Below are 13616 nucleotides of genomic sequence, written 5' to 3'. Positions count from 1 at the left end.
TCCAAGAGAGAGCTTTTCTCACTAATTAGACTCTTAGTGGTAACCTACATACAAAACAGTGGGCCCATTTCTGAGCCTGCTCATGCCGAGTAGACACTGGTGTAAAAACTGTTGACTTCAGTTGGCTTGCAGTGCTGAGAGAGCACAATTAGGCCCCACGCATACAATTTGTGAGTTACCACATGAACCTTAATTCATCCCTTCCCTTCCTGACTCATTTGTGGTCAGTTCTGCAGCATTAGTGTTACATCAACTTAGTTTTTTTGCATTTAATTTCCATTAGAAAAGAAGGGAGAATCTTCCTATTTAAATCATCTCAGAATCTTCCCTTTCTTGGCCCTATCCCTGCTAACCCCAAGGTATTCCCCAACTGAATTATACCTAGTATTAGAGCTCACTCCCTAGCTGTTTGCAGTGATGCATAAAAAAACCCACCCATTTACAAGATACCTCACAAGTCCAGCTGTCATGCACCTCTCCCCCCTCCCAAACTCCAAGCCTCTGCACCTCTAAAGGAGAGCAGATATGCAGGAGGGAAAAAAGCACAAGCATCTCTGTGTGTAGATTTGTGTCTCCAGCTGTGGAAATCTGATGGGGGTTAGCAGCCAGTGAGAGAGGCATTTATTGCATGTTCCAGCTTCACCTGGAAGGGTGAGAGTGACCTCTCCATTTCACAGGAGTTTTGTGAAACTCCAGCAGCACAGAGTTAGGAGGAAAGCCAGTGATCACCAGCCACACAGGAGTTTCCCCTCCAGAGGGGAAATCCTCAAGGCTTGTAGACCCGTTGCCATCCCATGTCACAATCTCGCCTGGTATAGAGGACGTAGCTGAAACACCTCTGTACTCTGGCTGTTCTCTGCTGCTAAAACGTCCTCTTGTGGCCATAAGTGGCTGAGCAAAGGTTGGAGCAGCCCTGAGGCATCTCTAATTTCCACCAGGGATGAGACCAGTCCCCAGAAGCCAAGTGCTGCAGAGGTGGCACAGAGCCACCTTGTGTCCCTCCCTTCCTGAGCTCTGTGGCCCTGAGGTTCATGTCCATGCCAGATCACTGCCAAGGCTCTTTACTACTTTGTCCAAGTCTTCTCACTCCAACTCTCACCCACCATCCCAAATGCACACACCATGCGACTCATCCTAATTAGTGTTCCAAACACACATGCCCCACGCTCAAGGAGAGTTGCTCGTGAAGTCAGTTGACCTTTAGAAGAGGCCAGTCTCTCAGAATTCAATTTATTTACTGGAGCACTGGCAGCAGTCTGATTTGAAAAGTAGGACAAGAAAATAAAAGGAAAGGAGAGAGAGGGGGAGAAAAAGACACACAGGTGCAGTCTATATAAAACACACACAAAGCACACAAGCAGAGGACAGCAAACCCATTAATCGCTCCAGTCCCCTTGAATGACCTTGGGATTCTAGGGCACGTTGCAGTAATATTAAAAGAAAGGAAGGAGGGCAGAAAAAACAACAACAAAGAAATAAAGGAAAGAGTGAGGGAGAACGTATGGCAGCTTACTGCACGCAACGGAGTCTGGCACTTCAGAAGCAGGCTGGACAGGTCACACCAGAGCAGTGGCAGGGCAGGTGTGTCATCATCTGGGGAACAGGGGATGTGGGAATACAGCCAGCTAAGTTCAGGCAGTGTGGCCCAGTCGCTAGAGCAATAGCCTAGGTTCTATTCCTGATTCTGCCACTGGCCGGCCAGGTAACCTTGGGCACTGGGTTCAATTCTCTGGCCTGTGTTCTGCAGGAGGTCAAACTAGATGATCATAAGGATCCCCTGTAGCCTTAAAGTCAATGAGTAGGGCCCTACCACATTCACGGTCCATTTTGATCAATTTCATGGTCATAGGACTGTTTAAATGGTATATTTCATGATTTCAGCTCTTTAAATCTGAAATTTCATGGTGTTGTAATTGTAGGGATCCTGACCCAAAAAGGAGTTGTGTGGGGGGGTTGCTAGGTTATTGTAAGGGGGGATTGTGGTATTGCTACTCTTACTTCTGTGTTGCTGCTGGCAGCGATGCTGCCTTCAGAGCTGAGCAGCTGGAGAGTGGTGGCGGCTGCTGGCCGGGAGCCCAGCTCTGAAGGCAGAGCCGCTACCAGCAGCAGGCGACGCAGAAGTAAGGGTAGCATGGTGTGGTATGCTGCCCAGCTCTGAAGTCAGCACAGAAGTAAGGGTGGCAATACCATGATCCGCTAACATAACCTTGTCACACCCTGCAACTCCTTTTTGGGTCAGGACCCCCAGTTTGAGAAACGCTGGGCTCCCCCCATGAAATGTGGTCTTTCGTGTGCTTTTACCCTATACTATACAGATTTCATGGGGGGAGACCAGATTTCATGGTCTGTGATGTGTTTTTCATGGCCGTGAATTTGGTAGGGCCCTATCAATGAATCTACCTACACACCGTAGCTAGTTGATATCATATGGCCCCCTCAGTCATACCGCTCTCCCGTCCAAATGCTCTGTTGGCCTACATGGGCACAGCTCCTTTGATTCCAGTGCAGTTTTGTCTTTTTATACCATCAAGTGTCTGTCCCACCTCTCTCTTGCCTCTCCCACATGGCTTTTGTATGAGGTTTTGCTTCCTCTCCTCACTTTTCATGCCACCCCCTGGGATCAACACGCACTGTTTACTCTGGCTAGGGCATCACGCTGACCTGCTCTATGTCCCAGAATTCAGTGCAGGCTGAGAGGCAGGCTGTAGCCTACAACTCTGAACAGGAAACTTCTCAGCTGGAAGCTTGCGTGTGTCCATAGCTCTTGCAGGAGGGCTTAGCACAGCACAGCCAGCTGGGAGCCAGCTGAGCTCCCAGTGGCACAGACCAAAGCCCTGTAGCTGCAGGGTGCAGACCGAGCAGCCGTCACAGCAGTGTCTTCAGGGACAACTTGTGTGGTTTGGAGTTTATAAAACCTTCAAGACGGAAACATTTTTGGGAGGAAGTGGAACTTCCTGTCAGACAAAATGCTTTTCCAGTTGCAAGGGGTGTGTGAAAAGCCACTAGCCACCTGTGCTGGTGTATCAAGCATAGGGCTGAGCACTAGGTGGTCAAACCAGATTTTACACATGGTTTGAATTCCTGCTACCAGAGTGGGTCAACAGAAGGGCCCAATTCCCCTCTTACACCCCCTTTTTACCAATGGGGAAACTGAGGCTCAGAGAGGGCAAGTACACTGTCCCCATTCCCAAAAGAGAGACCAGCATTAGAACACAGATCTTATTTCCTACACCTCATCTTAACCCCCTAGACAAGTTACATAAGCATCTCAGGGCCTCATTTACCCATCGGTAAAGTGGCCTTGTATAGAAAGTAAGCAACAGGTAGGATGACCAGATAGCAAGTGTAAAAAATCGGGACAGAGGGTAGAGGGTAACAGGTGCCTATATAAGAAAAAGCCCCCCAAATTGGGACTGTCCCTATAAAATCAGGACATCTGGTCACCCTAGCAACAGGCATCTTCCAAACAGGCTGTATTCTCCTTGGAACTCTGAAATCAGTCCTGAATGCCCTGTATGATGCCATGGGCCACATGGGAACTGAAGTGACTGCAGCTCTTGGGACCAAGCCTATAATACAGAGAGTGTTCAGAAGCTGAGCAAAACAATGCAAGAGGCACTCAGAACTTCACAGGTTCAAGCCTCTAGTGAGTCGACTGGCTTCATGTGAATGAGGCTGAACACTACTGCCAGATGCATGCTACAGAAAACCCTGCTTTCAAAACCCGTTCTTCCTTCTGTCGAGTATCACCATCAGGGAACCAGTGGCCTTTGACTGCATGGATCTCCATTTGCTTTAGCCTGACAATATACAGCATTGCTAGGATCTTGGTCATCAGAGCACTTAGTCAGCCAGGCCATGCATTTCAGCAAGCCCCTGTAGTGGTGAGAGTCCTGATGGTGGGGGGGAAAGGCTTTGTCCGCTATAATGTACCTGCCCAGATCCACTTTGATCTGGAGGGAGATATTCTGGGAGTCACTTCAGACAGCTGGCAGGAGCTAAAATGTCAGCTGAGCCATCAGCCCAGCTCCACTCCCCCTCTCCCAGGATCAGCATTTACCAGTTTCATTTGCTAGATGTAAAACATCTCCACAGTGAATGCAACCCTGGCAATGAAATCCCGCCCCAGACACACACACTGCACCAGCCAGGAGAACAAAGACAGGACAGGGCTGTCAAATGAGAAATTTCTAAAAGCAGGGAAGAGAAGTGCTCCGACGAATAGAATATCACACTCTCCCCTCCATCACAACAGCCCAGCTCTCCTCCTCCTCTCTTTCCAAGCTCCTCTGCCACCTGTTGCCTGAGTCCCTCCATTCCCCTGAATATAAAACTTTTATTATTCAGAAGAATCTCTTGATTTAGAAAGGTCTCCCAGGGTATGTTACAAATAAAAATCCTTTAATTGGGAAGTTGTTTTCTTTTTAACCCCAACATAAAAATGTCTGGGGAGAATTGAGTAAAATATTCTGCTGGCGTTTTTTCAGTTTTTTTTTTAAATTTACCCCCCCACACACACACAGCTTCCCCCCTCAATACTTTGAACTCCTGCCGAAAAAAGCTGTCACATTATTCACAGTTTAACAGCTCTTTGGCTCTAGCTACAAAACATCCAAGCTCAACACAGCCCCAGTATACACCCAGGGTCAGCTGGGACTTCCTTCCTGATGTATCACTCTCCCCTACAGCACCTTTTGCTTGGAGAGGCTGGGGATGCAGCCCCAGTCCAGTGCTCTATCCACTTGGCTAGACTGCCTCCCCCTACAACAAGAAGCTGGGGGCTGCCAAAGCTCGGAATCCCCTCACACCTTGCACTGCTGTACCATTCCCTGCCGGGAAAAGCTGGGCTTTTGTCAGCTGGAGGCTCTTTTACAGCCAGTAAGTGCGTCATCTTTCCCTATAGTTTAAGGGGTGTCTAGTTTCACCATATTGTACCATTTCATACTGGCCAGATCACTACATTGTGTTTGGTAAGGCAATGCTCCATACATGCTCCAGCTGAGGTCTGTGTGTGCTAGCTGGCTTTCTAGCTGCAATCCTGTGCATGCTAGTGTTTGCATACAGATTATCATCAACCTCTGAAACATAAAAAAAAAAAAAAACTTTTGCAAGCAAGTTTCTAGTCTCTGCTTTGGGATTTGAGCAAGAGAGACAGAGGGGGAAGGGATAAAGGAGACACGGATCTCAGCAAATCACGGGTACATCAAAACCAACGGCTTTAAGATGCTGGCTTTGCTGCTAGATAAATTTAGTTGTGTGTATGACAACAGTGACAGCCACAGTTTAATACGAGGGTTGTAGTCCCTATGGACACTGCAGGGGTCTAATACGTCCAGGCTGGGTTGCTGATCTAAAGCCTCACCCCCACTGGGGAATGCAAAAGCAGTTGTGACAGCAACTGTGTTACCAAGATCACTTCCGAAGGCAGGGGCAGCAGATTCACTCTACCCCCTGAGGAACTGGAGAAGTATGGATTTCAGATCCACCAGGACTCTGCCTAGACAACGGGGAGGACCCCCAAATCCAGTAAGTTCAGTACAACTGGAAACCTCTCTTAAAACTCACCTAAGTAACAATGCAATCAGCTGACACCATTGTAAATATGCCAAACTATGTCTATATGGGTGTGGAGGAGCGTTTCAAAGTGTGTTTAAATTAGCTCAATTGAGCTAACCTAAGGGACAGGATCCCACACCAATCCTAGGAGAGCAAGGAGCATTTGCTGCCCTCTACTGGTGGTTCATACCAGAGGTTTGAGAGTTTGCTACAGTAGTCCAACTAGTCTTTTAGCTCCACTTTCAAAAGTCCCAGGTTTAAGTCCCAATGATGGTCCAGTTACAGCTCCAAGGTGGTTCGCAGAGGGACAGTGAGTCACTTTAAAGCAGAGCTTTGTCTGAGGTTTAAGATCATAGCACGATTCAGACACAGTCTGGAACAAGCTTTGCAAAACCCCGGGGTGAGGTAGGAACGCGACTGCCTGATTTTAAGTGAGTTAGAATCATTAAGCATTTTTCAAAGAGGCAGCATGGATAGGCCTCGAAAATGGCCCAGTTGCTGGCTCCCCCGGCTCTACATCAAGGAGTTGGAATATTTCAGCCTTTGTTTGACAATGCATTTCTAATCAATGCCCCTTGAACTCCACACGGCCCATCTCCCATCAGACACTCACCCCAGCCAGGATGGGATAGGGATGTGTGGGATACCAGACATAACGCAAGGCAGGGGAATAACTTTGTATCTTTCTCCCATGAAGAGAACCCATGGGCAAGCTGAACCCAAACACCACCTGAGCACGCTCCACAATACTAGTAGAAATAACAAAGTCCTCTAGCCGCTAGGATGAATCACTGCTTTGATTTGCAGCCACCAACATGGGGCTGTACTTGGGCCCCACCACAAGTGAAACATAGGCATCTATTACATCCCAGCAGGCGAACCATCGGGGGCTACACCATTCCGGATAGAGTCTGTGTCAGATTCATGATGGCAGCTCCTTCTGCTTGCCCCGGAATACTGCAGAGCAGGGTTCTGATCTCAACCTCCTGAATTGGTGAGTTCAGGGGAGACGGAGATCACTGATGAGGCAGCTTCAGCACTACGGAACTGTTTATTTTGCACTGTGAGGCTGTGCTTAAGATGCAATTTATTTCCTGGGAGTGCTCATTAGCCCTGATTGTGCAGCAAAAACCACAGCCGAGTCCTATCGAATGAAAGCGTCAAGTGCACACAGAAAAAAAGGACAAAAACCAGAAATAAATCAAAGCTGCTCCTAATGCTGGGGTCTCACATTCCAGCTTTTTACCTCTAATTAGGATTTCTCCCCCATCCCTCAGCAGTCTGAAGTCTTTTCCCCTTGCCCAAACTACCGTCCATTTATCTAAGGTATTTTTCTGGTCCCCATTATCGCAGCCTCAGAGTGGCTCATAATCTCTAGTGTATTTATCCTCTCGCACCCCTGGGAGGTAGGGCAGCGCTAGTCTCCCCACTGTACGGATAGGGATGGGCTCAAGGTCACAGAGTCTGATAGAGTTGAACTCTGCTTTGCTCTCAGGCTCTGGCAACAGTCTCATTCTGACTCCTGTACTTATGGAGATGGGTTCACACCAAAATCCCCCAGATGAAGACACCCCTTTGGGGGACATTTTGATCCAGCCCCTAACTCTGGGGCTCTGACCCTCACTTGTAGTGCCTTATGAAGGCACAATTCCTTTCCTGCATTACAGGGCATAAGATCCTAGAAGAATGCATTGAAGGTATGTGATAAGCCACCTCCCCAGGTGTTATTTAGGGTCCCCTTTCCTTGCTGTTTCTCTCCAGTCCCTTTGTCAGATCTTCCCTCATTAAATCTTTTCATTTTTCCATTCTCCATCTTTTATCTGAAGCCTTCCCCTCCTCTCTTCCACTCCCCCCACCCGCTTTCCACCTTCCCCCATTTTCAGTCCATTTTTGAGCAACATGTGACTGACTGAGTGCAGCTGGACAGATACCTACCTAGGAAGGACCCACCTCAGCCTTCCCCAGACTCGAGGAGAAGGCCGGCATCCGCTTACCACTCAAGGCAACTAATGGGAAGGATTCCAACTGACCAGCCACAGTGATTTAGCAGTTAATAAATGTTAAAAGCAGGTCTATAAATCACACACACAGGAAGTGACCGGACAGGGGCTTAATGAGTTAGCAGAGGGTTTAATTTAAAAGCCATTTGGCTGGAAGGTGCGATGCAAAAGAGTCAAATAACTCTTAAAAAAACACTCTCAAAACAAGGAAAAGGGGAAGAGGTAGAAGTGGACTGCTGGGGAAGGCCAGACCTGGAGAAGCTGTGATCCCCTGCAGTCTGCAGACAGACGATCCTGGGAAACGCCAGTCTCAGGTGGGCAGTCCGATTACCCCCACTCACCCCAGCTGCCAATCCCCCTCAGACAGGTCAGGCCTGGTGGAGCCCTGATTTCCCCACTCCCAACCAGGGGTTTGGGGCACGTTCAGAGATGAGGCAAGCTCCCAGACTTTGCACTGAACTGCCCTCACCGTCCACCTGACAGCCAGGAGGGGCTGGGGCTGGAGGAACTGAGAGTCCTTCCTCCTGTACCAGCCCAGGCCAGAACAGCTGATGGCGGTCTTACTGGGACAATCTAGCAGTAGCAAAGCAGAGACCTCTTCCTTCCCAAAACTCACACACCTGGGTGGCTCTGCCTCTGACCTATTGAGTGACCTTGGGCAAGTCATTCCATCTCTCCCTGCCTCTGCTTTCCATCGTGTCTATTCTGAGGCAAGGACTGTCTCTCATTGTGCTGGTACAACACCTACCACAGTGCCCTCAGGTGGAGCCTAGCCAGCACTGCAATCCATACAATAAATAATAATCCTTATCCTGCACTGCCTCCTAAGACGATCCTTCTTACACCTATCCTGTTTACATGTAAAAACGTACCATGTGCCTCATCTAAAACTAGATTTAACCCGTGAGCTTTCTCCCTTGTTTCCCTGGATTCGTGGTGCACCCCTTATCTCTTTGCTCTGAACACATGCATTCCACGGACTAAGGGGCACAAAGGCACCTCCTAGCTTTGTACCAGGGTAGAACAATCCTATGTCTTGTCCTTCTCCTTTAGGACATTCCAGTACCAGCCTGCAAGAGAACCTCCCTCCCTGTTGCTATAGTAAAACACCCATATGTCCTGATCCTGGCAGTTTTCCTATCTATTTAAGACGAAGTTTACTTCAGCTAATCCGAGGGGTTATGGGATTTTGGACCTGGGTGAACAGAATTGTGGGGAGAGTATAGTACTACATTCAGTTAATTTCACTTCCCAACATTTCCAGTAATACTATGCGTAGCATGTATGTATTGGCTAGCACCAGGGGATAAGCTGTCTACTTTGCAGGGATTTTATCCCGTGTTTATTCCATGGCCCCCACTGTCCCACTGCACAAGCTCATGAAGCACTTTTCTCAAATCCCCTCTCTGTGCATGGCAGATCTGGAGCTGTAAGTCAGTCATTATTTGCCTTAACATGGAAACCAGAGGTGATTTTTTGCAGCTTCCACACACACAGATGTATTCAGATACTCTCTCTGTAGGATGTGCATGGACATTAATAATCCCTCAGAGGGGGACTGGACATGGAAATGGATAACGAGACTATCCAGATTTAGGACTGTTAATGCGACCAGAGTTTTTGGAAGGAATATAATACATCCCGCTTCACAGCTTAATCCAGTCCCTAACTACGAGGTGAGACCTTCCTGGGGGTAGACCATCCCACATCTGTCAACAGAGGAAGGTGCACAAAACTCTGCTGAAACATATGGTGCTGGCCACTGCTGGAGACAGGACTCTGGACAAGATGGACCGAGGGTGTGATCCAGTCTAGTAATCTCTGTGTTCCTAACCACCCACGGGACATACATGCACACATACACCGCTGTTGAAATCTTTCCTCCCCGTCAGCCTCTTGGGGCCTGTTTGTCCACTGCCTTGCAGCTGGTGTCATCACTTCCTCCTGGGCACAGCTTCTGCGCAGCCTGTCTGGGGGACTCTGCTGCTTTGTACTGTTGCAAGTGATGACACAAGGTGCTCAGCCGTGGAGAATCACACCCTCAGTTAGAAGGCAGCAGCTTCAGGCTCCCCACGACACTGGACCCAGAGAAGCTCCCCTTCAGGCGCCCCCCTGCAGTGCACCCTGCGTGAGCACACACGGCCCGCATCAAACCAAGGCAGCTCAGCAGCATACAGTAACTACTGGCCTGCTCAGGGGTTGGCTGGGTGCCTCTGCTCCGCCATCCCTCAGAGCAAGCAGGCGGGCTAGGCTATAAATGCACTGGGCACCCTGGCTGAACTGCAACGGATGGGCACTAGGGAGAAAAAAAAGGGGAGGTGCTCTTAACTCTTGGTAAAATCCTAGTGAAGATGGCAGTTTGCACACAAGTTACCAAGTTAGAAGACTAGGTTGCCCTATAGGCTAACAATCCTCTATTGCAAGAAAACAGTCTTTAACTCAACCTGCTAAGTAGTGTTAACTGCCCAGATTTTGCCTCGAATTAAGAACACCTTTTTCCCTCATGAAGACAAGGCATTAGCACCCCAAAAGCGCATCCATTCACCCCCTCTAAAATCTACTCAGTGCGGAGGGTAGACGGGAGGGATTGGAAGCATGTGAGAGAGAAGAAAAATGGTTAGAGAGAGAAGAAGCACATGGGAGCACCCTGTGCTTTAATGATGGGGAATGTGTCCCTTTGCTAGGAGAAGAACACCACTAATCTCCAGACAATGTCAGGGTAATGTTTTCCATCTATTCCAGCGGCACTGCACCCCCAGCCCGCCTCCAGCTGAAAGCCTCTTTCTATGCCCTCCAGGCCTCTTCTGGGGGAGAGAAGGCTGGGCCCATTCTGGGAACTCTTAAGGGTTTTATTGAGACAAATTGCAGAAAATTATATCGAAAGCACATCAATGGAGCTGAATCAATCACAACAATTCAGCTCCCACAGCCCCAGCCCAGCCTCATTAGGGTCTAATGAGGAGGGAGATTGCTGTGGTGGAAGCACCACTCCATGCACAAAGAGGGATGCAGGAACATTTGAATCCAAGTGGCCTATGCTTCATTCTGTCCTAACCCAGCTGCGCTTATTGTTAACCCTTTCTGTACCAGCATGGCCACCTGCAGGAAGCCAGGGCAAGGGACCTGCATTGTCAAGGTGTTCATGGGGGCCGGACTGAGTGCACTAGGTCATCACCATAAGGCTGTTCAACCCCATTTCTTATTGGGAGGCAGTGTAGGCTAGCAGACAGGGCACTAGCGCAGGACTTGGAAGACCTGCGTTGCATTCCTGCCTTTGCCACTCCTCCGTTGGGTGATCACGGGCAAGTTACTTCACCTTCCCGTGCGGATTTGAAAGGTGTCACTAATTTTAGGGAAGGGCTAATCCTGTGGTTTTCATTTGTATCTGTTATTGGAAGTTGTGTTGTTTTTCACCTTTTATTTATTTATTGTATTACGTGCAATGGCCCATGGCGACAGCGCTATATTAACAAACTTCAGACTTGAGCACTTCACTTTTCCCTGTGCCCATTTCCCCACCCACCTTTAGTCTGTCTTGTCTAGAAGGCAGTGGCTCTCTCTTACTAGGTGTATGTACAGCACCTGCACAGAGATGCGCCAATCTGGGCTGGGCCTCTCGGTGCTCCCAGAATAGAAAACCATCCTCCTCGGGTTGCTTACAGGAGCTTACCTGAACATTCTGGTTTGTTACTGCAGGGCTATACATGCGGGTTGGGCTTACTACACTGGTCGGTTACTGCGGGTTTGGTCAGAGTCAGGTTGTTCTCTGCCCACTCACCATGATTTTGCATCATTTTATGACCACCAAAGGATACTCTAAAAGACACACAAATATAAGCACTGGCTTAGACTTTGCAGACAGAGAAGATGGGTTAAAATGGGGGCCTTTCTGCTCTGATTCTACCCCTTTGAAAAGCAAAGCAGAGAGAGAGAATTCCTGCATTGCTTGCAGAAGATTTCACCCATCTACACACGTCCTACTCCCCTCTACAATCCCCTGCAAGTCCTGGACAGCACAGCCACAGGCCAACACATCACAGAGCAGCAGACGCGCATGCCAAACCTTGCCACCATCTGTCACTGAAGTGCAAGGAATCAAACTCCCGCTTGGATGAGGCGAGGGATGTGACATGACACAAGGCAACCAAGAAGCAAATGGCCCTCAGCTGGGGAACAACAGGGAGGCCTGTTTGCCAAGGAAAGAGAATGAATATGGGTCTTACCTTCAGAGAGCCCCAAGAGACCCTGGGTGGGGCTACAGGAGGCTGCAGCCTTTGGCCTTTTCCTGGTGGTGGGCTTCTTTCAGCAAGGCTCTTCTTGGCACAGCAGAGTCCTCTACAAGTGCTGAGGTCCCAAGGATGTGGGGCTGCTCCTTTGGGTCTCCAGATGTTGAGAACAGCTCATGGCCCTCAGGCACAGCAGGCTGAAGTGAGAAAGGAAACACAAAATTTAGCAGCACAATCTGAGCAACGTGGCCTAATGGTCATGGGGCCTTTCTCGTCACTCATGCTGGACAAATGTGATTGTCTCCCCAGTTCAGTTAAGGCAGAGGAAGGTCAAAACCACCACTCTCTCTCTCTCACACACACACACACACCCTGGCCAGCTCCAGCATGGCTGCTTCCTTAGGCAAACAGTCAGGCATCTCAGCTCCTCCCCGCCTGTAAGCTGCCACAGGCCGATATACAGCATTTAGCTGTCCCTAGTATTATTGGTGCCCTGGGTGATCACCCCCTTCCTGGCACAGGACAGCCAGCACCCTGTGTAGATGCACTACAAACACACATTCACATACCAACGCTTGTACATGCGCAGAAGTCCGCCCAGCACCCACATACAAACTGGCCTGTTAAGTTAGGAGCCCAGTTTTTGTGTACTTCACCTCCCAGTATACAAAGTCTGCCTGGGAAGGGGCAGGGCTGTGAGGAGATTCAAGATGGAGGCTCCAACGGGATGAGACTGTCACTTAACCTGAGCTAGATTCTCTGTAGACATTGTTGTTTAATGGCTGAGGGGGGGAAAAGCCTCCAAAATAGTCAGCCAATCAGAGCAGAGCAACTATATCTATCTATCTATATCTCCAAGCGGCTCAGCAGTACACCACACCCAGGAAGTTGGCACCCAGGGCAACTGTCCTGCTCACCCACCCCTAGAACTGGCTCTGGAAGCAGCCAGGATGGATTTGTGAGGGACACTAACGTTGTAACCCATTAACACTGACAGCCATGCTCTAGGAAAGATAGCCTGGGGTACCTCTTCAGGTTTAATGGTCCAGGCATATAAAACAAACACAGTCCAGCTCCTGGGTAGGGAGATTAACTATCTCCTTCTTCAGAGATACTATTGATAGGGTCTGACAGGCAGGGAACATAATGACATTGCACAATGGCTGTTTGATGGCCTATCTGCAATACACTGGAGGGCACAGCCCGGTTCCTTGTGCAGTGTAGCCAGGAGCTCCTTCCACAACTGTTTCATCCATGTCATGGTTTACAGAGAATGAGGCTGGTCACATTAGGCACCCCAAGTTTTGTTTAGTTGGTCTGGCAGCTGCAAAGCCAGAGAGGACCACTGGGTCTGCCCACATCCAGTACCCTCAAGAAGGAATCCTCAGTGTTGACCCCTTTCATTGTATTTGTTTTTCTTAAAGCCCAAGATCTGTGAATCATGTGACTACAAGAAAATCTCATCTTTCATTTAAAAATACAAGTTTCTAGCCCTCATGGTGGAGCAGATAAGCCTGAGAACATGAACCAAGTGCACCCTAAAGGCTCAGAAACCAAAAGAAAAAGAACCCAGATTTTTTCATGATTTTTAAGCCAATCTTATAATTTTGGAGGGGTTCAATTCATGATTTTTGAATGCTTGGAGCTAGCAATACTGAATCCTCTTTAGATTCATTAAAACCAAGTTCCATCTCCTCCCCCACCAGTGATTCAGAGAAATCATCACAAACAGAGCTCTTGCCAGACGCACCAAGAAAGAGGCCAAGGCCAAGAGCTTGTCTAGGCCATGGGGTAATGCGCTTTCCTGGGTGTGGGTGGGAGCAGGGGCAGCGAG

At 48.9% G+C, this 13616-nt stretch overlaps 1 protein-coding gene across 5 annotated transcripts in view; it reads right to left on the bottom strand.

The window, feature by feature from the left end:
- Positions 1-13616, bottom strand: part of LINGO1 (leucine rich repeat and Ig domain containing 1) — a 467775-nt gene that overhangs the window by 400773 nt on the left and 53386 nt on the right. For 4 of the 5 annotated variants that reach the window (XR_007358812.2, XM_048866889.2, XM_048866890.2 and 1 more), the window contains exon 2: positions 11780-11979. The gene's annotated coding sequence lies outside the window, so the exon portion shown is untranslated. Of the gene's footprint in view, positions 1-11226; positions 11373-11779; positions 11980-13616 lie in introns of all 5 variants that reach the window. The other variant, XM_048866891.2, reaches the window with a different exon arrangement.

Source organism: Caretta caretta, chromosome 10 (assembly GCF_965140235.1).
Source record: "Caretta caretta isolate rCarCar2 chromosome 10, rCarCar1.hap1, whole genome shotgun sequence".
Lineage (NCBI taxonomy): Eukaryota > Metazoa > Chordata > Testudines > Cheloniidae > Caretta > Caretta caretta.
This window is presented reverse-complemented; position numbering and strand designations above follow the sequence as displayed.